The 27,290-nt window shown below is 42.1% G+C and overlaps 1 long non-coding RNA gene across 2 annotated transcripts; it reads right to left on the bottom strand.

Annotated features, from left to right (window-relative positions):
* Positions 1 to 8,339: 8,339 nt before the first annotated feature.
* Positions 8,340 to 27,276, bottom strand: LOC146396210 (uncharacterized). Of its 2 annotated transcripts, XR_014829334.1 has the most exons (4): positions 27,097 to 27,224; positions 24,810 to 25,013; positions 11,307 to 11,507; positions 8,340 to 10,570 (listed from the first exon to the last, which is right to left on the bottom strand). It is a non-coding gene; the product is annotated as an uncharacterized LOC146396210 (long non-coding RNA). The 2 variants fall into 2 exon arrangements; XR_014829335.1 differs by lacking the exon at positions 24,810 to 25,013 and having other exon boundaries at positions 27,097 to 27,276.
* Between the last annotated feature and the right edge of the window lie 14 nt (positions 27,277 to 27,290).

Genomic DNA, 27,290 nt, shown 5'->3' with positions numbered 1-27,290 from the left:
ATGTAAGGCTTCTCCAATGCCACACTTGAGAAAAACTATTCACATACTGTTGGCTACATGTCCAGATTTTAGGAAACACGTATAGATTCCAAAATTGTAACATTCAAGATGTACGTTTTATAATCTGCATTTTCTGCTTTAATATTTATGAATCTTTGATGAAGTAAATAGCTTGCTTAAGATGTATTATTCTATTTTAGAAACCACCATAATATCCTTAACCATCCTTCCTCTTTCTTTGAACAAAAAAGCTGTTTCCAGTTTCTTTACACCATAAATTATTGCAATAGCCCTTATTCAATGTGTTTATGCATTCTTTCACTTAGCAAACATTACTGAGTGTTGCCTTTTGCCAAGCATGGTTCAAAGCAGTAAGGACACAGCCAGGAGCAAGAGAAATCCCTGCAGCCCTTCCAAAGGGGGAAGGACGACAGTAAACAAATAAATGTAGACTATGTTGGAAGGTTACAAGGGCTAAAAGGAAAACCTAATGAGGGCAGGTGGGAGGTCCGTATGTTATTTGGGGGCTTGAGGGAAGAGTTGGCACCTGAGCAGAGAAGGGGCTAAGGAGGAGTGAGACGAGTGGGTACCTGGGGAAGAACATCAGGAAGAAGGAATAATGCTGTGAAGGTCCCAGGTGTTAGAATTACACCAAGAGGACCCTTGTGCCTGGAGTGGAGCAGAGAAGGGACAGAATGATGGAGAACCAGATGACACAGGACACTGGAGATCATGGTCAGCACTTGGGCTTTTACTCCAGGTAAGATGGGAGCCATGGAGATTTCTGAGCAGAGACAGGACACAATCTGAGTTGTGTTCTTCCTAATTGCTGCTTTGCTATGTTGTGTTAAAAATTAAAAAAAAAAAAACCTAGGAGTTCTTCTGTGGCTCAACAGATTAAGGACTCAATCTTGGCACTGCTGCAGTTCGGGTTGCTGCTGTGGCACAAGTTTGATCCTGGCCCGGAAACTTCCACATGCTGCAGGTGCCCCCCAAAAAAATGAAATAGAAAAGGGGGGAGGAAGGAATGAGGGAGGAAGGAAAGAATGGAGGAAAGAAGGAAAGAAGGAAGGAAGGAAAGAAGGAAAGAAAGAAAGAAAGAAAGAAAGAAAGAAAGAAAGAAAGAAAGAAAGAAAGAAAGAAAGAAAGAGAGAGAGAGAGGGAGGGAGGGAGGGAAGGAGGGAGGGAGGGAGGGAGGAAGGAAGGGAGGGAGGAAGAAAAAAGAGAAAGGAAGGAAGAAAGAAAGAAAAAGGAAGGAAGGGAGGGAGGAGGAAAGAAGGAGCAAAAACAAAATAAAACAAAACAAAACAAAAAAAACCTGGCTGCTTGTGGAGAAAGGGCAGTAGGAAGGATAAAACATGGAGAGCAGAGGGAAGGCAACTGCAAAATCCGATGGTGGTTTAGCCAAGTGTAGGAAAGTGGTGGAGATGGAGAGAAGTGGTTCTTACAACCAAATCTTTGTTCACATTTTTACCTTCTATTAGGGGTTGAATTGTGTCATTCCCCCCGCCCCACACACACAAAATCATATGTTGAAGTCCTAACTTCCAGAACAGTAGAATGTGACCTTATTTGGAAACAGAGTTGTTACAGGTGTAATTAGTTAGAATGAGGTCATATTGAACTAGGGTGAGTCCCCAGCTCAATATAATCAATATCCCTATAAAATCGGAAAAAGACTTAAACCGACATTTCTCCAAAGAAGACGTATGGATAACCAGTATGCACATGAAAAAATGCTCAACATAACTAGTTATTAGAGAAATGGCAGATCAACACTACAATGAGGTATCACCTCACGCCAGTCAGAATGGGCATCGTTAAGAAGTCTGCAAATAACAAATGCTGGAGAAGGTGTGAAGAAAAGGAAACCCTCCTTCACTGTTGGTGAGAGTGTAAACTGGTACAAGCACTATGGAAAACAGTATGGAGGTACTTCAGAAAACTAAATATAGAACTACCATATGATGCAGCAATCGCATTCTTTGGCATATATCCAGACAAATCTTTCATTGAAAAATATACATGCATCCCTATGTTCATTGCAGCACAATTCACACTAGCCAAGACACAGAAAAAAACCTAAATGTCCAGATGAATGGATTAAGAAGATACAGCACATATATACAATAGAATACTACTCAGCCATAAAAAAGAACAAAATAATGCCATTTGTAGCAACATGGATTCAACTAGAGACTCTTATACTAAGTGAAGTCAGTCAGAAAGAGAAAGGCAAATAGCATGATATCATTTATATGTGGAATCTAAAATATGGTACAAATGAGCCAATCTACAAAAGAGAAACAGAATCACAGACAGAGAACAAATTTATGGGGGAAGGGGAGGCAGTGGGATGGACTGCAAGTTTGGGGTTAGTAGATGCGAACTATTATTTTTTTAACTTTTTTTAGGGGGGCTGCACCTGCAGCATATGGAAGTTCCCAGGGGTCTTATCAGAGCTGCAGCTGCTGGCCTATGCCGCAGTCACAGCAATGCAAGATCCTTAACCCACTGAGTGAGGCCAGGGATTGAGCCCACATCTTCATGGATAATAGTAAGGTTTTCTACTGCTGAGCCACAATGGGAACTCCTGCAAACCATTACATTTACAGTGGATAAACGATGAGGTCCTACTGTACAACAGAGGGGATTATATCCAATCTCTTGGGATAGAACATGATGCAAGACAGTATGAGAAAAAGAATGTATATGTGTGTGTGTGTGTCTGTGTGCGCGCGCGCGCGCGCGCGCGTGCTTAACTGGGTCACTATGCTGTACAGCAGAAATTGGCACAACAGTATAAATCAACTATACTCTTTGAAAAAAGAATGAAAAACACCCTTCTAAAAAGGCAAAATTTGGAGACAGCCATGTACACAAGGGAGAAGGTCATGCAAAGATGAAGGCAGAGATCGGGTGATGCTTCTTTAAACCAAGATATGCCAAAGATGCTAGCAAACAGCAAGAGGCTGGGAGAGGGGCATGGAACATGGAATAGAATGTTCCTTCACCCTGTTGATACCTTGATCTTGGACTTCTAACCTCCAGAACTGTGAGACAACCCATTTCTGTTTCTTAAGCCACCCACAATGTGGTAATTTTTTATAGCAGCCCTAGCAAAATCCTCCCCAGGAAAATTCCTACCGTAGAATTGCTACTTCAAAGGGAACATGTATTAAGGTTTTTGATACATACGTATTTCCATCCAGAAAGGTTGTGCCTATTTACATTCCCAGCAGCAGCAGTTTTAAGTTTCCATTTCATCATATTCTTACTAACACAGGAAATTAGAATATGTTTTGTAACATTTCACAGTGTAATAGATAAAACTACCTATTTTATTGTATTTTAATGTGCATTACTTGATGATTAGTATCTGGACATTTTTATACGTTTATTGATTCTTTTGTGTGAAATTCCTGTTCTCAGGCTTGGCCCATTTTTCAACTGGCCAGCTTGCCTATCTTTATTGATTCATAAGAACTCTTTATATGTTAAGAATGTAAACTCTTTTCATAAATAGACCTATTTGCATACATAAAATAAACAGCCATCTTTCCAAGTTGCCATTTGGCTTTTAATTTTTAGTATTTGACATTTGTGTAACCTCTAACTGCATGTGGCTATTGAGACTTCAAATGTGGCAGGTCCTCCTTATACCCACCAGATTTCAAAGGCTTAGCATGAAAATCAAAAATATAAAATACCCCACTATTAATTTTTAATATTGATTGCAATTTCCCAGTTTATTTACTCTCTTAAATTTTCCCAGTAGACTATCACGTCATCAGCAAGTTATCTGTCTTTTCTTTCCTAATGTTCAAACTCTTTTCTTTTTTAGACTTAATACACTGGACAGCTCTTATTAATACAGAGTTAGAGTGTTATTAAGAAGCATCCTTGTCTTATTCCTAACCTAAACAGTTATACCTCTGTTATTTCTTCCTCATCACATTTGTAGGTTCCTGGCTCATCACATTTGTAGGTTCCCAAATGTACTGCCTTGGTGTTGCAGCAATTCAGTAGCCCCAGTGCATCCCCACTGGGTTTTGTTTTTACTTAGGTCCAGTTACAGCCAACAGGTGGTGGGAGGGACAGGGGAGCAGACGCTGACAGAGTCTTGTCTGGAAAGGACAAACTATCTGCATGGTCTCCAAGTAAAATGGGGAGGGATGCTAACTCTTAGAAGGAGCGGTGGGCTATTTCTCCAGGGTCTGGCAATTCCAGCTTGGCCATTCCAACCCCATGTATCAGGGTTCTGTTCTTTTCCAGCCAGGACCCTGACCTGGACACCAGTCAACCTGCCTTGTTTGAGGATTTCACCTTCTCCAGAGCTGGTCCACACTGAGCATTTAGTCCTGGGCTGGAACTTCAGCCCTTCTGCCTTCGTCCTACGGGATATGAGCCTCTTTTCTATGCAAACAAGGAAGCCCTGCTCTCAGCTTTCTGTTGTCTATGCCTAGCTTACCTTAGTGACTCAATTCCATTGTTCTTACAGCTGCTACTTCACAGGTATTTCCCAATGACCTGAAACACTGCACCAACTGATGAGTTCCCTTCCAACACTCTGTCATCCTGTTCACCACCAGAAAAAGGAGCAGCAATTAGATCTCCACTTTGTGCCTGGCTCCCATCAGGACAGTGTTCCAAACCCCATCTTATCAGTAGGTTAAACTGTAGCCCCACAAAAACATGTCTCCTGGAATCTTCCTCATCACATGTCTCCTGGAATCTTCCTCATCACATTTGTAGGTTCCTGGCTCCTTCCCAAATGTACTGCCTTGGTGTTGCAGCAATTCAGCAGCCCCAGTGCATCCCCACTGGGTTTTGTTTTTACTTAGGTCCAGTTACAGCCAACAGGCTGCATGTCAGTAGACACACTCATCTGTGTTCCTTGGTGCACCTGTTTCTAAGCTTCTCTAGGGGAACTTCTCTGGGGTATAGACTTCGTAGGTAGAAGTAGAGTAATTGTTAGAAAGTGTGTAGATTAAGCCCAAATGTTTCCCAAAATAGTTGAGCCAATTTACATTTTTATCAGCAGGGTATCCAATTTCCAGTTGCTTGACTGTTAATGATACAGAACGCTTTGTCACGTGTTTACTGGTCATTCATAGTTCCATTGTTGAGAATGGTATTTTCCAATCTTTGCCCCATTTTTTAAATTGTGTTGTTTGTCTTATTGATTGATTCATATTGGCCTGGAATATATATATGCATATATGTACATATGTTATAATTATATGATTATGTATTCAAAAGACTGTGTTTTAGTTTTAATTGCAAATGTCTTTCTTCACTGTTTCTTTGCTTCACATGTTGTCTTTTAATGAATAGTTCTTTATTTTCAATGTAGTCAAATGTATCCATTTCTTTTTACAGTTAATACTTTTTGTGCTTGGGTTAAGAAACCCTTCTGCTCCATCCACTCCCCCTACTGCCCGACCAACACTCTCCACATTTAGCTTTGGTTCTCTCTGAGAAATGCCCTCACTCTCCCCTACTGCTGAAGGCTTTCTAGATGCAGTAAGGAGGGAAACCAGGGGACAGGTGAGCTGCAGACAGCATTTGTCTTTGCAGCCGGCAAACCCAGAAGAAATAGGACTTCCCCCTCCCACCGCCCTCAGATAAAATCTCTGAAAGGAATCTACTTGGTACCTTTTTTTTTTTTTTGGCTTTTTAGGTCCGTACCCATGGCATATGGATGTTACCAGGCTAGAGGCTGAATAAGAGCTGCAGCTGCTGGCCTACACCACAGCCACAGCAACATAGGATCTGAGCCACATCTGTGACCTACACCACAGCAACACAGGATATTTAATGCACTGAGCAAGGCCAGGGATGGAACCCGAATCTTCATGGATACTAGTCAAGTTTATTGCTTCTGAGCCACAATGGAAGTCCCCCCTCGGTCCATCTTAAATCATACCTTCACCTCTGCAGCAGGGAAGATGTGACCATGTGACTGAGAGCCCACCAGAATGACATTCCATTCTAAAGGGGCAGGATGCTGAGCTTGTCCACTAGAATCAGAGGGAGAAGCCAGGCATTCAAGGATCTGCATTCAAGGCCAGTATGACTGGAGCATTCTAGAAAGAGAAGAGGGTGTGAGACGAGGCAGATCCAGATCACACAGCGTCTCATGGACCACGTTTAGGATCCTGGCTTTTCATCGCTAAAGCAAAGCATGGTACCATGTCTGTATGATGACTTGGGCCAGCACATTAACAGAGCTGCCATTCATATAGTCATTAACTAAGGCATTGCTTGAAAGTCTATTGTGAGAGGCTGTCTCTGACTCAACGAGCTGACTCTTCTCTCTGAATGCCATCATCTGAAAATAAATCATTAGGGTAACAAGTTTCTATCACATGAGTCTTGAGATTAGTACTATGGAGCATTCTGGAGCATGAAGATGTGGTCCTTGTCCACGAGGCACTCACAGACTCACAGGGAGATAAAGTGAACACTCCTGAGGTGTTTGGGAAGCACGTTCTTACTGCCTCTGAACCACCCACATCAAACGTTATGAAATGTAAAGCAGGTCCTCCCTCACTGGCTGAGCAACACTGCCTCCCTTCTTCTACTTGGAGATCCTTCTTTAGACACATGATAATAAATGAGATTGTGTGTGTGTGTGTGTGTGCGCGCGCGCGCGCACGCGTGCGGATGTCTGTGTGGATAATATTAGTTATAAGATCATTAATAGATATCCTTCCAAATCAAGTTATGAGTCCTGGTTTAAAATACAGATTCCTCAGAGTTCCCATTGTGGCTCGGTGGTAAAGAAACCCAACTAGTACCCATGAGGATGCATGTTCGATCCCTGGCCTTGCTCAGTGGGTTAAAGATCTGGCGTTGCCATGAGCTACGGTGGAGGTCACAGACGCAGTTCAGATCCCTTGTTGCTGTAGCTGTGGCATAGGCTGGCAGCTGTAGCTCCAATTCCACCCCTAGCCTGGGAAATTCCATAGGCCATGGTTGCAGCCCTAAAAAGGGAAAGAAAAAAAAAAAGATTCCTCTGTTATCTGCAGTGATCAATTATCTACAATAGCACAGTGTGATTAAACATCCTATGGCAATGGATTGTTCCATCTCTGCTCTGTCCGATAGAGTAGCCGCTGGCCATATTTGACTGCTGAGCACTTTAAATGTGGCTAATGTGACTAACTGAAGTTTTCATTTAATTTTAGTTCATTTAAACGTTAATACCCACATAGCTATATGCAGAAGTACTGAACAGTGGAGAATAGCCAAGAACCCAGGAAGAAGCAAAAGTGATCCCTCCGTAGCCAAAATGTGTGTTACTCAATGTATGTAGAGAAACCACTTTACCCATAAAAGCTTCCCCAGTCTCTCACTGAGATTGTAAAGAACATATGCAGGATTATTTTGACTAATAAGTTTTGTCACATGGTTTCCAGTCCATCAAATACAAAAAAGAAAGTCACATTTTTAAAATGTGAGGGAGTTCCTGTTGTGGCTCAGCAGTAACAACCCAACTAGTATCCATGAGGACTTAGGTTTGATACCTGGCCCCACTCAGTGGGTTAAGGATCTGGGTGCTCCTATGAGCTGTGGGGTAGGTCACAGACAGGGCTCCGATCTGGCCTGCTGTGGCTGTGGTGCAGGCTGGCAGCTGCAGCTCTGATTCGACCCCTAGCCTGGGAACCTCCATATACCATGGATACACCCCCTCACCCCAAACAAATGTGAGACAGAAGTTGACATGCTAACAAGAAGCAAAAATTAGAAGAAATAAAAATGAGTATTTTAAAATATTCTTTAGGTTGTGTTCTGCAGAACACATGGGTCTTATAAGTTTGAGAAGTCATAAATACGTTAGTCCCTGTTGAAGATGCCATTGGCATATAAATGCTCTTAGAATCTGGTAAAGGACAGGGTTTCCTTGTTTTTTGTTTGTTTGTTTGTTTGTTTTTGTCTTTTTAGGGCTACATCCACAGCATATGGAGGTTCCCAGGCTAGGGGTTGAATCAGAACTGTAGCTGCTGGCCTGCACCACAGCCTCAGCAAGATGGGATCCAAGCTGCATCTGCAACCTACACCACAGCTCATGGCAATGCCGGATCCTTAACCCACCGACCAAGGCCAGGGATTGAACCCATGTCCTCATGGATACTAGTTGGTTTCACTGACTGCTGAACCGTGATGGGAACTCCAAGGACATGGTTTAATTAAGTTTAAACCAGAGTTTCCAACCAGGAAACTTTTTTTTTAATCTTTCAAAATAAGTTTCCCATGAAACACAGTTTGGAAAATACTGAAGTAGGCTTATAATTTAAAAGAGCTAAGCAGGAGACATTTATTACACGGTAAACATGTTTCAAATCTTTACTGGAAAGAAGCTTTACCAGGAAGTTTTACCAATATTCTAAATAAATAATTCTCATGTTATTTACACTGCTTCAAAATATACTCTCTCTCTCTCATTCACAACACATATACAAGATGGAAAGCTTCCCAATTTACCCTACCAGCAAGAGTTGCTAAGACCACAAAAAAACATGAACAAGATAGGAAAAGAAAGAAAATTATGGATCAGGTTCACTTAAATGATCCATGAAAATAAACTCCAGCAGCATGAGAAGGAACTAAGCTCTTTGACCAAGTAGGGCATATTCTGGGATTATTTAACATTGGGTTAAAACACTGGGAAATTAATGAAGATTGTTCATGAAGAGGTGGGCAAAGGTGAAAACAACACAATCAGGTTGATGGATGCCAAAACGGCAGTTGATCAAAATTAAAGATCAAAATGTTAAGTGCAATGCGGGGTGGGGCAGAGGGGAGTGAGGACATTTTATGAATAGAATAAAAAGAACTCTCTGGTATCGAAAGCAAACACCATGCTCCCTGATTTTAGAGGATGCTGTGTTATACTGCTCAAAGGACTCATCAGGGCTGCATCGTGACTTGCCTGAGTCCTAATAATGTCACCTTTGTAGGCCTCTTCCTTCATTAAAAAATATGTAAATATACTAAACATTATATTTTTGTCTATCTTGGTATGGAAATTAATATAATACAGGCTGGGCTCTCTCTCCATTTTTCTTATAATTTGAAAAGAAATTAAAATATTGTTATGTTGCTAAAACTATGGCATCCTTAAGTTCTGTCCTCCTCTGCCAAGGGAGAAGCCAGCCCCAAGCTGTTGGGTGTGCAGAGGGCTTCAGCTGCTGCCCCTCCAGGATGGCTTTTGCTGTGGAGAGCCACCTGGCCCAACGGCAGGCCCCTTCCTGAGGCCCAGGTCCAATGACTGATCAAGGTAGAGATGGAAGGTCCTGGTCATCTTAGTCCAGTGCGGGAGAATCTGAAGAACCACCTAGCACGGGGTCCCTGTGGGGTTTGCCAGGCTGCCACTGGGTCTACATCAGAGCCAACTCCTGCCTGCTCCCTTTTCATCCCTTCCCTTTCACGGGGGGTTGGTCCCAAGTACACCTCAAATAAACATCCTGCACTAAACTCCATCTCAGAGTCCTATTCTTGGAAAACCCACCTAAGACAGTAGCACATGACAAAGGAAACCAAATAGTGCGTATCCATGAATACACAGCTCAAAAATAGGCCAAAACAAACTTTAGGGATGCATTCACATGTTGCAAAACTAAAGGGGGGTGAGGATGTCATTATCAAAAAGTCAGAATATGGGTCACTTAAGTGGGAGGGGGCACACAGTGAGTGAGTTTCTGGGGGTGCTGGCAATGTCTTATTGCTTGATGTTTGTGGGTTCCAGGGATGTCTGCCTGTGAGTATTCCTTCAGCTGTACATGGATGTATTAAGCAGTGCTCTGTAATGATCAATCTCACATTCAAAAGAGAAGAGATTGAACCAAAAAAAGCACTTGCTGTCACCGCAATTGTCACTATTACTATTGCAGTGGTAGTACTGTCCGTTATTCTGTCCAATAACCAGGAGGAAGGAATGGTTTTCCCCGCAGCTCTGGGGAAACTATGCCCCAACTGTTCTCACCCACGTTTCCTGAGAGATGGGACTGTAGCTTACACTAGTGTACGTAAGTAGTGATGGGGGCTTTTTCAGGTGCTATGATGGAGTGACCGCAGCAGGTCTAATTACTTCCATGAATGATGAAATCAGACCTTCTGTGACCTGCTCTTCCCAGCAATGGGATGCATGAGCCCAACTTCCAGGATATCAGTTTCACATCAAGTGACCCTCTCTGTGACCTTAATAGACACTCTCCCCTTTCTGAGACTTGTGTTCCATTAAAGAGCAAGTAGACATCAGGTGGATATAAGAGTCTCCAACCAATGGCCGGAGAACTGACCCTCATCTCACCAACATAAGAGCCGCTTGAGGAAATGCAGCCCAATACGACACTGTGGCTTAGAAGTGTCCTCACCATAATCCTCAAAGCCATCAGAAAGGTTAGTAAAAGCCTTCCACTCCGGTAAGGAGGAAAGCCACAGCCTGAGAGGCAACAACCCCTGCTCACGGTCATTTCAGAACTGCAGCAAAGAAGCGTGATAGCATCAGACCTCTCTGGGGCCAACTGATCCATTAGGCTCCATTCACAGCACAGTAGGTGTCCTGTAAAAGCCAAGAATGAAAGCACAAAGTGAACACCTGAAAAAGGCAGAGGGGTTGCCCTCCAAAAAGAGGAGAAGGAAAGTAATTTAGCTAAAGTCTCTGAACCAGAGCCATTTAGAAATCTCTGCCCTCTTACTTGCCCTAATACTTATTTGGTTTCCATTTGGCTTTTTAAAACAAGAAAGCTAGATCCAAGTATTCTTCTCTAAAATAAGTCGGTAGTTACTTCTAGGCCTCAGCAGAATTGTGAGAGTTGGGATGTCAATTGGAAAATGATGTCTCCACCCAGCTTTCTTTCCTGACTATGTATCTTGGATAGACATACTCCTCTCACTGCCATTCATGGCATTATGACGTGATTTTTTTAATTTTATTTTTATTGGAGTGTAGTTGACTTACAGTGTTGTGTCAATTTCTGCTGTACAGCATAGTGATCCAGTCATACATATACATACATTCTTTTTCTCACATTATCCTCCATTGTGCTCTATCCCAAAGAGCTGGTTATGGTTCCCCATGCTATACAGCAGGACCTCATGAAGCAAATGGAATAGTTTGCATCTACCAAACCCATACTCCCAGTCCATCCCACTTCCTCCCCCTCCCCTTCCCCCTTACCAACCACAAGTCTGTTCTCTTTGCCTGTGAGTCTGTTTCTGTTTTGTAAACAGGTTCCTTTGTGCCGTATTTTAGATTCTACAGGTGTCATAGGGTATTTGATATCTTTCTGACTTACTTCACTTAGTATGAGAGCCTCTAACTGCATCCACGTTGCTGAAAATAGCATTATTTTGTTCTTTCGTATCGCTGAGTAGGATTTAATTGTATATGAGGTCCCACATCTTCTTAATCCATTCATCTGTTGTTGGACATTTAGGTTGTTTGTGATGTGATTCAGAAGCATCCCCTCTCTTCTGCTTGTTCTCCAGCCCCACGCCTGCATGGGATTAGGAAATTACATTCTTAGCAACCATTACACTTTATGCCAAGCGCTGTGCCAAGTGCTCTTACCTAGCTTGTTTTATTTAATCTCCATAACTCCATGAAATAGATATCCCCCTTTTACAGAAGACATAACTGGGGCTCAGATAAATAGCCCAAGGTGGCCTTGGTTACAAATTGCAAAACTGGGACTCCAAGACAGGTCATTTCTTTCCTTTGTTGAGATGATCAGTGGACACTATATGTCAACCACTTAGTGTAATCTCTGCTCAATGAACAGTGTTATTATTACTACTAATTTTATTACTGCAGGAGGTGGGTTGCCCCAGGATCTATATCCCCATCCCCTGACATTTTCTAACACACAGACATCTATCTGGGCCATCCAGTGAGCAGAGCGTAAGATAAGCAAATGAAAAAAAAAAGGAGAGATTAATCAGTTAATCAATGTGCCAGGAGACATTTGGAAAATCCTGCTCTGCAGACCAACTGCAATGTGACAATTCTTCTTTCACCTGGGAAAAATAGGCCAGATAAAACATAACCCATGTCCTGGGCCTTCCCACTGCCAAGGAATAATGGATATGTTCAGTGAAGGGAAGATGTCAAAACTTGGGCTGTTCTGCAAAACCCTGGCATTCTACACTCTGTTCCTAAGGACGAGGCAGCTTGATCATTTGTGACAGTTCTGTTAAGGAAGAGAGTAAACCCACTTCATCAAACCCCAGTTTCAAAAAGTTATATTTGATTGATATAGATGTCAATCTTCTTCACATTAAAAGAAGTTACAGGTAAAACAATAGAGAACCACAAAAAGAACAATGGTTGCTAGGGGTTCACGAGGAGGTAAGGAAGGATCGATAGTGAAGCCCAGGGGGTTTTTAAAGACCATGATACCACTCTCATCATAATGCTATAATGGTAGGTACAGGACCACATGCATTTGTCAAAACCCACAGAACTTTACACCACAATAAATGAACAAATTTAGAAAGAAATTAGGAAGTCAGGGAATAACAAGATGGCATGCATAGTCTGACAAAACAATCTAGCCATATTTTAAACATATGAAACAGCCTCACTGAAGGGGATGTGGGAAAATGTACTGACCTAAGAACCATGGGACTAAGCGGCATCTTTAAGACTAAAGACGCAATAAATTCTATATAAGCAAAGTTCTCTAGTTGATAACATGGTTGCTCACGAGAGTATGGGTTAATAATTCCGATTCGCCTACACAACATGCAGAAATTGAACAACTGAGTAAACAGACGGTGAACAAGGGAAGTCAGGTTTCTCACTATTAGGGTGGAAATTTATAGACAAGCAAAGGAAGAGGCTAGAATGATCCATGTGATAATAGGTTAGAATGGAAGACATTGGTAAGTACTCATGCTTAATTTAATATAGACACAGAGAGCTACACACAGAAAACTTTTATAAATATGTGCATATATAAATGCACCAATAATACACCTACTTTTTATTTTCTCTATCAGCTGAGAGAGTGGAAAAGAAGTAGCACTCCAACCGCCACAAGCACACCTAGTGCCCAGCTCTTGGTTTCTAACACCATCCTCCAACAAAGGAACCCGGGGTCCTTAGAGAAATGTTTGATTCTGGGACTAGGGCAGGAAATATACATGATTCAAAACATCTTGGAGTGCCAGAAAATTAGGAAGTGCTCAAAACAAAACAAAAAAAAAGCCACACTGATGGGGGTATGACAAAGGGACACCACACCGAAGCCAACTGAAGGAGTATCCAGTGGCCAAAGCTGGAGCAATGTGAGCAACAAAATGAGGCAGTATTAGACTATACTCCATAGTATAAAATAAGTAGCCATGAGTCCATCCTGTTATTGCTAAGCGATAATAAATAAATATATATAGTATTTTACATACATGATAAGTAAATGGGGTTGAACAGACAAATCTCCCACACAAAACTGCGAAGAACACGGATACTCTTTAAGGAGTATATCAGGGAAACAGAAAATAATTCTCCACCCCCTTAAGAGTAGGCTGCACACAGCGACTTTCTTCCAAAGGGCAAAGGAGGGAAAAGGAGAAGGGAAAAACAAACAAAACCCCAGAGGAAAGTAACTTTACAGTGGAGGAACCTGACACCATTACCTCAGGCAGGTGAGCAAGGTCAACACCAAAAGCACTAAGTCATGTTGGTAGCACGTACCCTTGGGATAAACCCGATGGGATAAAAGACACTTTACCTCTAGGGTCTTCCTCCCAAAAGCCCCTAACCCAAGTCAAACCATTTGTAAAATATCAGACAAATCTCAGTTGAGGAACATTCTACAGACTCTCAGAGCCGTGCCCTTCAAAACTGTCAAGGTCATTAAAACAAGGGAAGTCTGAAAAATTACCACAGCCAAAAAGAACCAAAGAAGTACATGCAATGTGATATCCTGGATGGGATCCTGGGACAGAAAAAAACAAAAAAGAGAGAGAGAGAGAGTAGGAAAAATCTCAGGAAATTTGAATAAAGAATGAATTTTAGTTAATCTTTTTAAGTGAGCGAGGAAGCTGTTTACTCTGTCTCCGGAAGTGCCCGGAAAGGACCGTGGGAAGCAGCAGCCCTGCGCATGCGCCGCACATGAGCAGGGCCGCGCCAAGATGCTGAGGGAGGGCACCTGCAGCTGCTGCCAAGTGGCACATGAGCCACCGAGGAGCACACCTCCGCGCGCTCACACACACACACACACACACCCACACACACAGTATAATAAATGTGTCTATGTGCTTTCCTTTCAAAATGTTTGCGAAGGTGTTTGAAACTTGATTATACTATTTATCATTGGCATACTGCTTTGACTGAGGTCAGCGCTAAGTGTATAACAGACAGGTATTTTATATTTAACAATGCTTAACACTTTGAAATGCCACTTTTGAGGAATGAATATGGGATAACATACTTGGATCTATATATTATATTCAATTATAATACTGAATTATATACTATTTTATATTCAAATGTATATATTACATATTCAATTATATATACAGTATTTTATATACATATATAATTAGTAATTACATGATTATTGAAGCTGCCCTCTGCAAGCTGGAGACCCAGGAAAGCTGGTGGTGCGTAGCTCCAGTCTGAGCCTGAGCACTGGAGAATCAGTGACCAGTGATGTAAGTTCCAGTCTGAGAGCAGAAGACCAATTTCCTGGTTCAAACAGTCAGACAGAACACATTCTCTCTGTCCTCTGTTTTTTGGGCCCTCAACAGATCGGATGAGGCCCTCCGATATTAGGGTGCTTTACTCCCATGTACCAATTCAGATACTCATCTCATCTGGAAATATTGTCACAGAGAAATCATTTTTAACCAGATATCCGGTTATTCAGTGGCCTAGTCAAGGTGACACATAACATTAACCCTATCAATTCCCCTGTAGTTTCCTGGTGAATCAAAAACCACAGTAAGTATTAGCTGGGGCTGCATGGGAGGGAAAGCTGTCACCATCACTGCCTTAATAACGAGCATGGTCTTGGTTGTAGCCAGATGGCCCTAGTCTTAAACACACTAACTTGAACTCCAGGGACCTTCAGGGTATAAGTTCAGAGGTCCTTTGGGGACGCTTAGGTTCAATGGCACTTACTTATTGCAAATGACTACAGAATGTTCTGGGTAAAGGAGACATTAGTTTCCATAGTTTCTTCTCCTCTGAACACTAGCAAACTGTATTATTAATTTCAGATGAATGACTGCAAATGAAAAAAGCACCATGTTTCAAAATAAATTCAATATGTAGCAAAAAAAAAAAAAATGCTACTGATGGACCATAGAAAGGAATGGGTACTGAAATGGGAGCTATTATTTTTCTCTGTCGAATACTTGCAAAACTATAGACTTGAGAAAATTCATGAAGAGTTCTAAAATGCACAGCCCATTCAGCAATAGAAAAAAATATAGGATATAAGTAAGACATGTAAAATACAGAAGATGAGAAAACAAGTGAGAATTCCTTTAAAACACCTCAATTCTGTGCATTTTATAATGATATTAAGAAGTAACTGTGACACATGAGACAGAGAGAAATAATTTTCATTTCGTGCAAGAAGTAACCTTAGAAGCAAAGGTATCAGTGGTTGAATAGAAAAAAGGATGGTGGAGAGATGAAGTAACACTACTATCAAAAAGCCCATTTTGAGCAAGTCTGGATGTCCTAAAACCTGTCAAAAGGAAAAGAAAAAAAAAGGAACAGCGTGTCTTCTGGGCCTTTCAAACATACTCTAGTCAACGAGGGAGAGTAAGAAGGAACTGTGGTGGGCTGATAAAAGAAGAAGGTGGAGAGGCAATTCTGGAACATTTTACCTTTGCATTTTCTAAGGTAGGACTTTTTTTTTTTAAGTATTTAGCAATTGTCAATTAACCTGGTGCCTCCTGTTTGGAAAATTATTCACACATCGGAACAGAGAAGACCTGCTCCTGGAATGCTCCAGAGAAAGTCATCCTGAGAGTTCAGATCCATAAATAATGGGGTTGATGAAAAACAGGTCATCCGAATCAATCTAATTGCCTTCTATTTTTAATGTAAATTTTTTTCATTGATTTTTAAAATGGATAGCCCATTAAAACACATTAATCATGACCCTAAGAGTGTATGTGTATTGAAAAAAGCCTAAGGTGAAGAATAAAAAGCAATTTCCCACCACATGAAACTGAAATGGGAACATCGCGAAAGAGTGCCGGAGCCCTTCTCTTCCCAGGAAAATCACTTCTGGGTAAAAGCCGGGAGGTGAGGTGTCATCATAGGAGAGAATGTTGGCAGCTACATAAGAGCAGTTTGTAAAGATCTGGAAGCCGTGTGTGTCTTCTTCGAATAAAGAAGAAGACACACACTTTTACAGGGGCAAGCTGAAAACACATGATTAGTTTGCTGCGTTTTTTTATTGCATGAGTAATGCACGCTCAGAATTGCAGAATACATGTTCATTCTAGAAAATTCACCTAAGGAAAACAAATATTTAAAATAATCCACAGGAGTTCCCGTCATGGCGCAGTGGAAACGAATCCGACTAGGAACCATGAGGTTGTGGATTCAATCTCTGGCCTTGCTCAGTGGGTGAAGGATCCGGCGTTGCCTTGAGCTGTGGTGCAGGTCGTAGATGCGGCTCGGATCTGGCGTGGCTTTGGCTCTGGCGTGGCTTTGGCTCTGGCGTAGGCTGGCAGCTACAGCTCCAATTGGACCCCTACCTGGGAACCTCCACATGCCACGGGTGCATCCCTAAAAGGAGAAAAAGATAAATAAAATAAAATAAAATAAAATAAAATAAAATAAAATAAAATAACATAACATAACATAACATAAAATAATAAAATAAAATAAAAATAAAATAATAAAAATCCACAATACCATTATCCAGAGATTAACAGTGGGAACATTTTGACATATACACACTCAAAATTGTAAAACATATAAGGCATATATTTTAAATGCAGATATGTAATACAAGTTTATTAACTTTTAAACTATGAAAAAAAATTATATACATTTTAGATGCCAATAAATACAGTTCTCCAAAATTGCAGTTAATGGAACACAGGTGGTGTGTGTGTCAACATTTACACAGCTACTCTTCTAGTACTGGAATTTATAAAAGCCGCCTCACTGAAGATTCTACATTGAAATCTTTGCCAACCTCCTTAATTACTTAGGATGAATTTCAAAAATTAGACAGATTAAATCAAAGAGTAAGCATGTTTTGAGCCTCTTTTATATAAGCAAGCTACCAAACTGACCTCAGGACACAGCGTACAAATTACTATTCTCCCAAAGCATGAGAAAGTATTCCCTTCACATGCTCCTCAGTTTTTTATTTTCTCTACCTTTGCTAACCTGATAGTTTAAGATGATGATTCAAAGCATTAAATTTGTTTTTTTGTGTATTTTTCTTGTTTGTTTGAGTTTTTTTTTTGGGGTGTTGTTTGTTGTTGTTGTTGTTGTTTGGCTTTTTGCCTTTCCTAGGTCCACATCCGCAGCATATGGACTTTCCCAGGCTAGGGGTCCAGTTGGAGCTGTAGCTGCCAGCCTTCACCACCAACCACAGCAACGCGGGATCTGAGCCTCGTCTGGGACCTACACCACAGCTCACGGCAATGCCGGATCCTTAGTCCACTGAGCAAGGCCAGCGGTTGAACCTGCAACCTCATGGTTCCTAGTCAGATTTGTTAACCACTGAGCTACAATGGGAACTCCAAATTTGGTTTTTGAACAAGACATATTATATGTTTATGGGCCTTTTGTACTATATCATTAGTTTATTGCCATTTATAAGCTTTGTCCTTTTCTCTTTTGGGATTTTCGCGTTCCTCTTTATATTTTAATATCAGTAACACTTTATAATGTATACTGGAGTGATATTTCCCATTTTGTTGTTTGCCCATTAAATTTACCTTAGATATTTTTTCATTAAGATAATTTTCATTTCTATTAACATTCTTTTAAAATATACTTTTCTTGAGAGTTCCTCTTGTGGCTCAGTGGCAACGAATCTGACTAGTATCCATGAGGATGTGGGTTCGATCCCTGGCCCCACTCAGTGGGTTAGGGATCTGGCATTGCCATGAGCTCCAGTGTAAGTTGCAGACATGGTTCAGATCTTGCATTGCTGTGGCTGTGGTATAGGCTGGCAGCTGCAGTTCCAATTCGCCCCCTAGCCTGGGAACTTCCATATGCCATGGATGCAGTCCTAAAAAGAAAAAGTAATAAAATAAAATACTCTTTTCTTTACCTTTTGTCTTTTGCCATCCTTGCAAAGGCTTTCCTGACCCCTTTGTAGTACTAACGTGATCATGAATAATGTAAAGAGCTTTCATTCTATAAACTGCACAATAATATAAAGATACAACACCTCTTTAAGTCTGTTAAATATCCTAATGCTAATATAAAAGAGAAAGAGTAAAGCCATTTATAATGAAATAAACATGCATTTCTGAATCTAAATCCTTAAGCTCGGCAACCACAAAAACATGATGAAAGGAAATGAAGAGCCAAACTGGACAAAAACTATAAGAAAATGAAATATCCAAGGTACTAACGACCACTGGCGTTCAAAATGTGAATAAACACCCTAGACTTCAAAGCTCATGGTGACAGCAGACTACATTTAGGCAAATATGATAATGAGGAGGAAAGCTACTTAATCAAAGGAAGAGTAAGATGATGAGGCCACTTATAAACTGTCAACATGGAGAAAATTAGGATGTTTGATATTCATGCAAATGATTTGGGCCTTATTTGTAGAGTCATGTCCAAGAATTTGCTTATGTAATGTTATGGAATAGGGGAAGGATGGTGTTTCACAGACTTGAAATCTTCCACCAAATTCTGCGCTGTTAGTAATAGAATGACCTGGAGGCACATCCCTTCGTAGGAGATGGGAAACCAGAGCATGATCTGGATAAAGAAGGCAGGACCCAGGAGGACCAAGGTGCAGGTGAGTCTTTGGGTGTTAGGCAGAGCACCAGTGACCCCAAAGCAAATTATTTCAATATTGGATTTTCATGACAAAAAATCTTATTATATTACAAAACTACTTTAATGATTGCTAATAATGATTGGGAATAGTACAAATCATTTAAAGCAACTTTTATTCATAAAATTTAGTGAAATCCCTTCATTTCATATGTCTCCACTACTTGTCAGTAAGACAAGTATATTTCCACAATATAAATGAGAAGAAAAAAAACTAACTAATTTTTTTTGTCTTCTTTTTGGGGCCATGCTTGTGGCATATGGAATTTCCCAGCCTAGGGGTCCAATCAGAGCTGCAGCTGCCGGCCTGCACCACAGCCACAGCAATGCGGGATCCAAAGTCGCGTCTTCAACCTACACCACAGCTCACAGTAACGCTGGATCCCTAACCCACTGAGTGAGGCCAGGGATGGAACCCGTGTCCTCATAGATACTAGTTGGATTTGTTACTGCTGAGCGGTGATGGGAATGGCCTTAACTAATTTTTTTGAAAGGAAAACAGAATGGAAGTTTCTCAAAGAATTTAAAATAAACTCTCATATGCCCTAGCAATTCCACTGCTTGTTATTTATTCAAAGCAAACACAAATACTACCTGGAAAAGATATCTGCATCTCATGTTCATTGCAACATTATAACCTAAGTGTCCATCAGTGGATGAGTGGATAAAGAAGATATGATGTCTGTACCTTGAGAATATTATGCTAAATACATCAGGTAAGAGAGACAAATAATGTAAGATCTCACTTATATGTAGAACCAAAAAAAAAAAAAAAAACCCACAGAAAATAGATTGGTGGTTGCCAGAGCTGGAGGTGGGTGGGGGAGCAAAATGGATGAAGGAGGTTAAAAGGTAGAAACTTCCAGATGTAAAATAAGTAAGTCACAGGGGTGCAATATATAGCATGGTAATAGCACTCTATTGTGTATTTGAAAGTTGAGAGTAAATCTTAAAAATTCTCATCACAAGAAAAAAGATCTATAACAGTATGTGGTGACCGAGGTTGACTAGACTTATGGCAGTCATCATTTTGCAAAATCTATACCTACATGAAATCATTAAGTTGTAGGCCTGAAATTAATATAATGTCCTCTATCCATTGTATCTCAGTTTTTAAAAGAGACACAGAATACATGGATAAATCACATTAGAAATTAAGTGGAAGCCAAAATTATAATGAAGATGTTGTTGAACCCAAGTCTGTGTGCCTGACACATAGTGAGGCACCACAAACCAAACATTGGAGTTTAGAGCAGAGGCATGTTTATCACTGGGCCAAGCAAGGAGAATGGGCAGCTCATGCTCGAAAGACCCAAACTCTTTCCTTTTTCAGGGAAGAGGGTTTTTTTCATTTTTGGATTTTGTTTGTCATTCTAGGGCTGCACCTGTGGCACATGGATGTTCCCAGGTTAGGGGTCGAATTGGAGCTGTAGCTGCTGGCCACAGCCACAGGAACACAGATGCATCTGGAGCCTATACCACAGCTCAAGGCAACGCTGGATCCTTAACCCACCGAGCAAGGTCAGGGATTGAACTGCATCCTCATGGATACTAGTCAGGTTCATTAGCCACTGAGCCATGATGGGCACTCCATTTCAGGGAAGCATTTTTAAAGGAACATTTGGGTTGAGGGTCATAGGAGTACATGACTTTTTTCTAATCAGTTAGTGCTGAGGTAACAGGGTCCTGAAAGTTTCCTGAAGTCAAGTCTTAAAGCCTTCCATTGAGTGATATTTATTTTATTACAATTTTGATGGTTGGTCCAATCTACTCTCAAGGGAAACATTTTGAAAGTGACCTTATATAATAGGTTTCCTGAGGTTTGTTATGGTCTTCAAGAAACTTAGATATGGTTTTTTCCTAGATGGAGGATTTAAATCTGCTCTTTTCTATCCTCTTGCTTTTAAGCACTTTTTCCTTCCGAGAGGCTAAAATTAACCAGTTTATGCATGTCTGGTCACCCAAGATACTAGCATGCAACAAAACTCCAGTGTCTGTGTCTGTCCATCATCTTGAAATATAAGAAAATCCTTACTTTTTTTTTTTTTTTTTTAAGACCATGCCCGTGGTATGCGGACGTTCCGGGGCCAGGGATCCAACCCAAGCCATAGCAGTGACCTGAACCACAACAGTGACAACTGCCAGCTCCCTAATCTGCTGACCCATCAGGGAACACCATAAAATCCTTATTAACAGCCCTGCTATGGAGCGAATTATGTCCCTCCTAAGTTTATATATTGAAATCCTAAAGCCCAATGGGACTATATTTGGAAATATGACCTTCGGGAAGTTACTAAGCTAAAATGAGGTCACAAGGGTGGGGCCCTGGCCACACAGGATTAGGGTTCTTGTAAGAAGAGACAGAGTTCTGGAGTTCTCGCTCTGGCTCAGTAGGTTAAAGACCCAACGCTGTCTCTCTGAGGATATGGGTTTGATCCCTGGCCTCACTCAGTGGGTCAAGGATCCTGGCATTGCCGTAAACTGTGGTGTGGGTCACAGATGCAGCTTGGAACTGATGTTGCCCCGTGGTTATGGCATAGGTTTTAGTTGCAACTTTGATTTGACCCCTGGCCTGGGAATTTCCGTATGCTGCTGGTGCGGCCCCAAAAAAGAAAGAAAAAAGAGAGAGAGAGATACCAGAGAGCTAACTTTCTCCTTCCTCCCTCCCTCCCTCCCTCCCTCTCTCCCCGTCTCTCTCTCTCCCCCTCCCTCCCATTTTGCACACAGAGAAGTTATGTGTGCACAAGATGACGGCTGCCTACAAGCCTGACGAAGAGGCCTCAGAATGAAACATACCTTGCCTGCAACTTGATCTGGACTTGCCGGCCTGCAAAACCATGAGAAATAAATTCCTAGTGTTTAGCGCGCACACACACACACACACACACACGGAGTCTATGATACTTGTCACGGTCCACGCTGACTAAGACAAGCCCTTAACCCAGCTCTGGAACAGGTTTTTATTTCAGTTGCTATAGATCTGCCTTGTGGTCTGGATGTTTACATGACTGTTCTTTTCCTGAGGAAATGACAGCTCAGTTAGAAGGTCAGAGAAAAGAACAGAAGGAATGGAAGAGGAATAAGTGAGAAGTGTGCATCAAATAGCACAGATCCAAGCAGGACAGGTCTCACAAGAGTCAAGCGTCCTTGGGCAAATCATGGTTTAGGCCCCAGCACACAAGCTAACTACTGACGGGTTGGTTTTTTGTCTCCTAATTTTCCTAGGGTTCTTCTTAAGTATATGAATTTACTGATTTTGACACAGCCATCGTTCTCTTAAATGGCCATTCTTTTTTTTAATTATTGTTGATTTACAATGCTATGTTAATTTCCGCTGTGCCACAAAGTGACCCAGTGTGTGTGTGTATACATCCTTTTTCTCATATCATCTTTCATCATGGTCTATCCCAAGAGACTGGATACAGTTCCCTGAGCTACACAACAGGACCTCCTTGTTTATCCATTGTAAACAGGAGAGTTCGCATCTACTAACCCCAAACTCCCAGCCCATCCCACTCCCTCCCCATCCCCCTTGGCAACCACAAGTCTGCTCTCTATGTCTGTGAGTCTGTTTTTCTTCTGTAGATAGGTTCATTCATGCCATATTTTAGATTCCATATATACATGATACCATATAGCACCTGTTCTCTTTCTGACTTACTTAGTATGAGAATCTCTAGTTGCATCCATGTTGCTGCAGATGGCATTATGTCGTTCTTTTTTTACGACTAATATCCCACTTGAATTGGCCATTCTCTTTGCCATTCTTTGCCACTCACCAAAATAAAGTGTAAGAGTTAAGATTACATGGTATAGGAACAAGACTTTCTTGAAGTTTGAGACGTTTACTTAGACAAATACACACAGAGAAGATGGGGCAGTACCGTCACTCCACAGTATGGGGTCATGAATGGTATCTTAGTTCCTTGACCAAGCAGGCTAGGAAGGGACTGTACAATCAATGACCCAATAATTGTTTGCCCTAAAATATAGACCGAACCAAAAGACCTTCTTTCACAAGGAGATGAGTGATACCATGAAGTTTTTTAATAGGCAGCCAAGGCTCAATTTGACTAATTGCCTTTTCACAAATTTTTTACTCATCTGCTGGACCTCTAATCACTTGCCTTCAAGACTGGATTGGATTGGAGCACAGAATAATCAGCTTATATGTCCACTTGTTTCTTGTGGAACACAAGATAATCCAGGACAAAACAAAGACAATTGAATTAAGACTTCATACATATAAACATATATTGGGAGAGGGGGAAGCAGCTGGAGAATGAGCAAATATTTTCCAAAGTTTCATCTCCAAACCAAAGTTTTAAGGATCTTATACACAGACCTAGATCTAATTACTTTATACAAAGACCCATTTGGTTACAAATTCTGGGATAACAAAATAAATTCAGGAATAAAAGCTAAATGAAACTAGTTGGAACTCAGATCGCTGCTGAGCAGACTCACCTGGCAGCAGAGATGAAGGACAGATGGAGTTTGGGCACAGGGGAGCCAGTGAGTGTGCCTGTTGGTCTGAGGATGCCCTAGAATTCTCCCAAGTGAGGGCCCTTGAAACAGCCTCAGTAGAAACTCCAGAGCTGTCACAGAATAAGACCACCCTCGACAGCTGAAACAAGCTGAGTGTATTGCTATCAGCTCTGTGTTGTATCAGCTATATGAGAGCAGTTTTAGATTATTTGGAGACAGGTTTATCTTACTTGGAAAAATAATTTCCTAGAGCCAAGGTAAAAACATACAACTGGGTGTTTCCATCATGGCTCAGCTGTAAAAAAAAAAAAAAAAAAAAAAAAAAAAAAAAAAAAAAAAAAAAAACCCGACTAGTGTCCATGAGGATGTGGGTTCCATCCTTGGCCTCACTTGGTGGGTTAAGGATCCAATGTTGCCTTAAGCTGTGGTATAGGTTGTTGCAGACACAGCTCAGATCCCACATTGCTGCGGCTGTGGCATAGGCCAGCAGCTGTAGCTCTAATTTGACCCCTAGCCTGGGAACTTCCATGTGCCTCGAGTGTGGTCCTAAAAAGGAAAAACAACAACAACAACAACAAAAAAAAAACCCCAAAGAAACCCCATACAATTGGTTCTGCTATGTTTTTCATTAGCTGAGTAATGCATGCTCATAATGGCAAAAATAATGTTCCCTCTAGAAAATGCAGCTAAGGAAAATTAATCTTAAAAATAATTCATAATACCAGCATCCAGAGATAACACTGGAAACATTTTGACATACACATGCTCAAACTTTTAAAACTATAACATGTTGGAGTTTCCATTGTGGCTCCCACGTTGCTGTGGCTGTGATGTAGGCTGGCAGCTGCAGCTCCAATTTGACCCTTCGCCTGGGAACTTCCATATGCTGCGGGTGAGCCCCTTAAAAAAAAAAAAGGAAAAAAAAATATATATAATGAGTTATTTGTAAAAATGCGGGTATATAATACAGATGTTTGTAACCCCCCAAAAGTAACATTTTAGATGTCAACGAATACAGTTTCTCAAAATCGTGGTTAAGTAGAACACAGACATGTATCCGTCACCGTACCGCCACCATCCTTCCGTTATTGGACTTTATAAACAGGGCTTTACTAAAGATCTTACAACTAAATCCCTGCCCAAAACCTCAATTGCTTAGGATAGATCTCAAAAAGCAGGCACATTAAATCAAAGAATACACACGTTTTGTGAGCTTTGACTGACACCTTTTGGAAAGTCAGTTTGTTGTCAGCTCTTAACAGCCTCTTTGCCTCCCTCAGCCCTCGAAAAACAGAGGAGAGCAAACCCTTTTCTTGGCGGCCTAACGGATGGGGCTTGATGCTTGGGGTTGATAATTCATCGCAGAGTCACGCTGACATTTTCGCTGTTACATAGCTGTTTCTATGCCAACGACGGGACCAGCCAAAAGTCCTGCTTCTCCGATCACAGAAATGTCATAGGTGATGGCATTTCCACATCTTTCCAACATGAAATCATGTCCACGGCCACTCTGTGTAGAGTAAACCCTCGTTTATTATATGAAATTGTATAAAATTCAGGCATATTTTATGAGAGCTGACATAAAATCATTCCAATTAGAATTTCTTCCATATGTACCTGGAGGAATGAAAATTCTGGCTAGGCCAGCAGAGGGCGCTGTGTAGATGCAGCCAGAGGCGGAGATGCTGCCGCCTACGCACATCCCGGGGGTGGGGGGAGACTTCGAGGTGGGGCACTGCCAGTTCCGCTGCCTGGGAAGGAGCCGACTTGAGATCCTTCCCTGCTACATGGCAAGTAAGAAGTGGTGGCAGAGGAGTTTGTGTAGCTGGTCCGGTTCCTGAGGTTACGTGTTTAGGTGGCTAAGGTGGTGGTGGTGGGGGGGGGGTGATGTTTGTAGGGGTAGCGTCAAATTCGGAGCATCGTGGATGGCTCCTTCTTCCTGAGCTAGGACACTTCTTTGGATCACGGGATGAGAAAAGCCAGTCAGAGAGGACTGGGAGACCAGCAGGCCAGAGCTCAGGCTTTGGTGGTTCAGAAGGGAGGGAGCCAAAGTGGGTGTTTTCAGACCTTCTGTTAAAGAGGTGAACTTGTGATTGAGAGATCATTGCCCTGAAGCTGGGCATGAGCCCTGGGGAAGAAGCGGATCCTTGGATAGACATCCAAGGGAGGGAAGGAAGCCCTGAAACCTGGGAGTGGTTTCCTAGGAGTGGGGACCAAGCCGTAGGCGAGGCCAGTTTGCACATCTCAAGTCTCTAAGTGTGAAGAGTTAAATGCTTGAAACTAACTTATGTGGAAACCCTGAGTCAAAGGGACAGTATGTTAAATTTTGAGCACTTCCAACAGAGGAGGAGACAGAAAACAGCCTATTTGTGAAAATTGGGAGAGCTACAAACTGGATGTGTAGATTCAGTGGCTTGCTGCAAGATCCTTGTTACAGGTTGGATTCTCCAGGGAGCTGACGGGGGACAGTTACCTGCAAGAGGTTTGCTAAAGGGTGTCCCTCAGATTGGCAGCTATGAAAGGAAGGAAAAGACTGGACAGGTTGCCTCAGTTGATTCCATGCAGAGCTCAGGAATTGGAATAGCCCATCAGATTGTCCACTGACTGAAGTGGCCCAGCATTCAGGGATCTGGGCTGCCCTGGGGTTGCAGGACCTCGGGTGAGGGGCTCTCTACAACTGAGGCAATCTTTTATTTTTTTTCTTTTTACAGCCATAGGTGCAGCATATGCAAGTTCTCTGGCTGGGCTGCAGCTGCCAGCCTGAACCTAAATGCAGGCCTCACCCCATCAGCTGAGGCATATTTTGTGCCTCCACTAGTCAAGCAAGCCTGCTTCCTTTTTTTTTTTTTTTTTTTTTTTTTTTTGTCTTTTGTCCTTTTAGGGCCGCATCCGCCGCATATGGAGGTTCCCAGGCTAGGAGTCTAATCAGATCTATAGCCACCAGCCTACAGCAATCCCGAGCCACAGCAATCCAAGCCTACGCCACAGCCACGTGGGATCCGAGCCAGTGGGATTCGAGCCACGTCTGCGACCTACGCCACAGCCCACGGCAACACCGGATCCTTAACCCACGGAGCAAGGCCAGGGATTGAACCCGCAACCTCATGGTTCCTAGTTGGATTTGTTTCCGCTGCGCCAGGATGGGAATTCCCAAGTCTGCTTCCTTCTGATGGTCCTCTTGAGCAATTAACTTACAGTGGTTTCCCAAATTTCCCTGGATTTCCCTCTCTATGTGTGGTCTGTTATTGGGGCTTCTACAACTAACTATGGAGTATAACTATCCTACTCCATCCCTACGAATATTACAAAATTAATATCAATGGAGCAGAGTATGCAATATGTACGGAAAAGGTGCACCAGGTTAATAAAAAATACCACAGTGTATTTTCCTGAATCATGACGTTTACGCTATTTCTCCTTTCTAAATGCGTGTTCACTTTCATGCTCCTTTTTCTATTCTTTTCTACTGGCAAGTCCTTAGCGTCTTTCTGGGCCCTGGCTTTCTTAACTGAGCAAGGGGCCCAGAAGGGCGGGGAGAGGAAGCTGGCTCAGGGCGGGGCCAGACCCCACCTGTGGTAAGGGGCCACCCTCACCTGCCGCGAGTCCCAGAATAAGTCACCCGGACATCTCCGGTGCAAGACGGGGGACATCATACTCGTGTGGCACTGCTGAATAACAGGCACGCAAACGGCCGCAGGGAAGACCGCGTCACCCTCCTTCCAAAGCTTGGCAGCGCGCTCCCACCCCTCCTTTCCTCCCAGCGCGCGCGCTTCGGGCGGGGCGGGGC

The sequence above is a fragment of the Sus scrofa genome, chromosome 15 (genome assembly GCF_054392235.1).
Source record: "Sus scrofa isolate SSC_HxYL_T2T_F1_AM1 chromosome 15, Sscrofa_HxYL_maternal_Yorkshire_Landrace_v2.0, whole genome shotgun sequence".
NCBI lineage: Eukaryota > Metazoa > Chordata > Mammalia > Artiodactyla > Suidae > Sus > Sus scrofa.
Note: the sequence above shows the minus strand (reverse complement) of the source record. Positions and strands in the feature narration are given on the sequence as shown.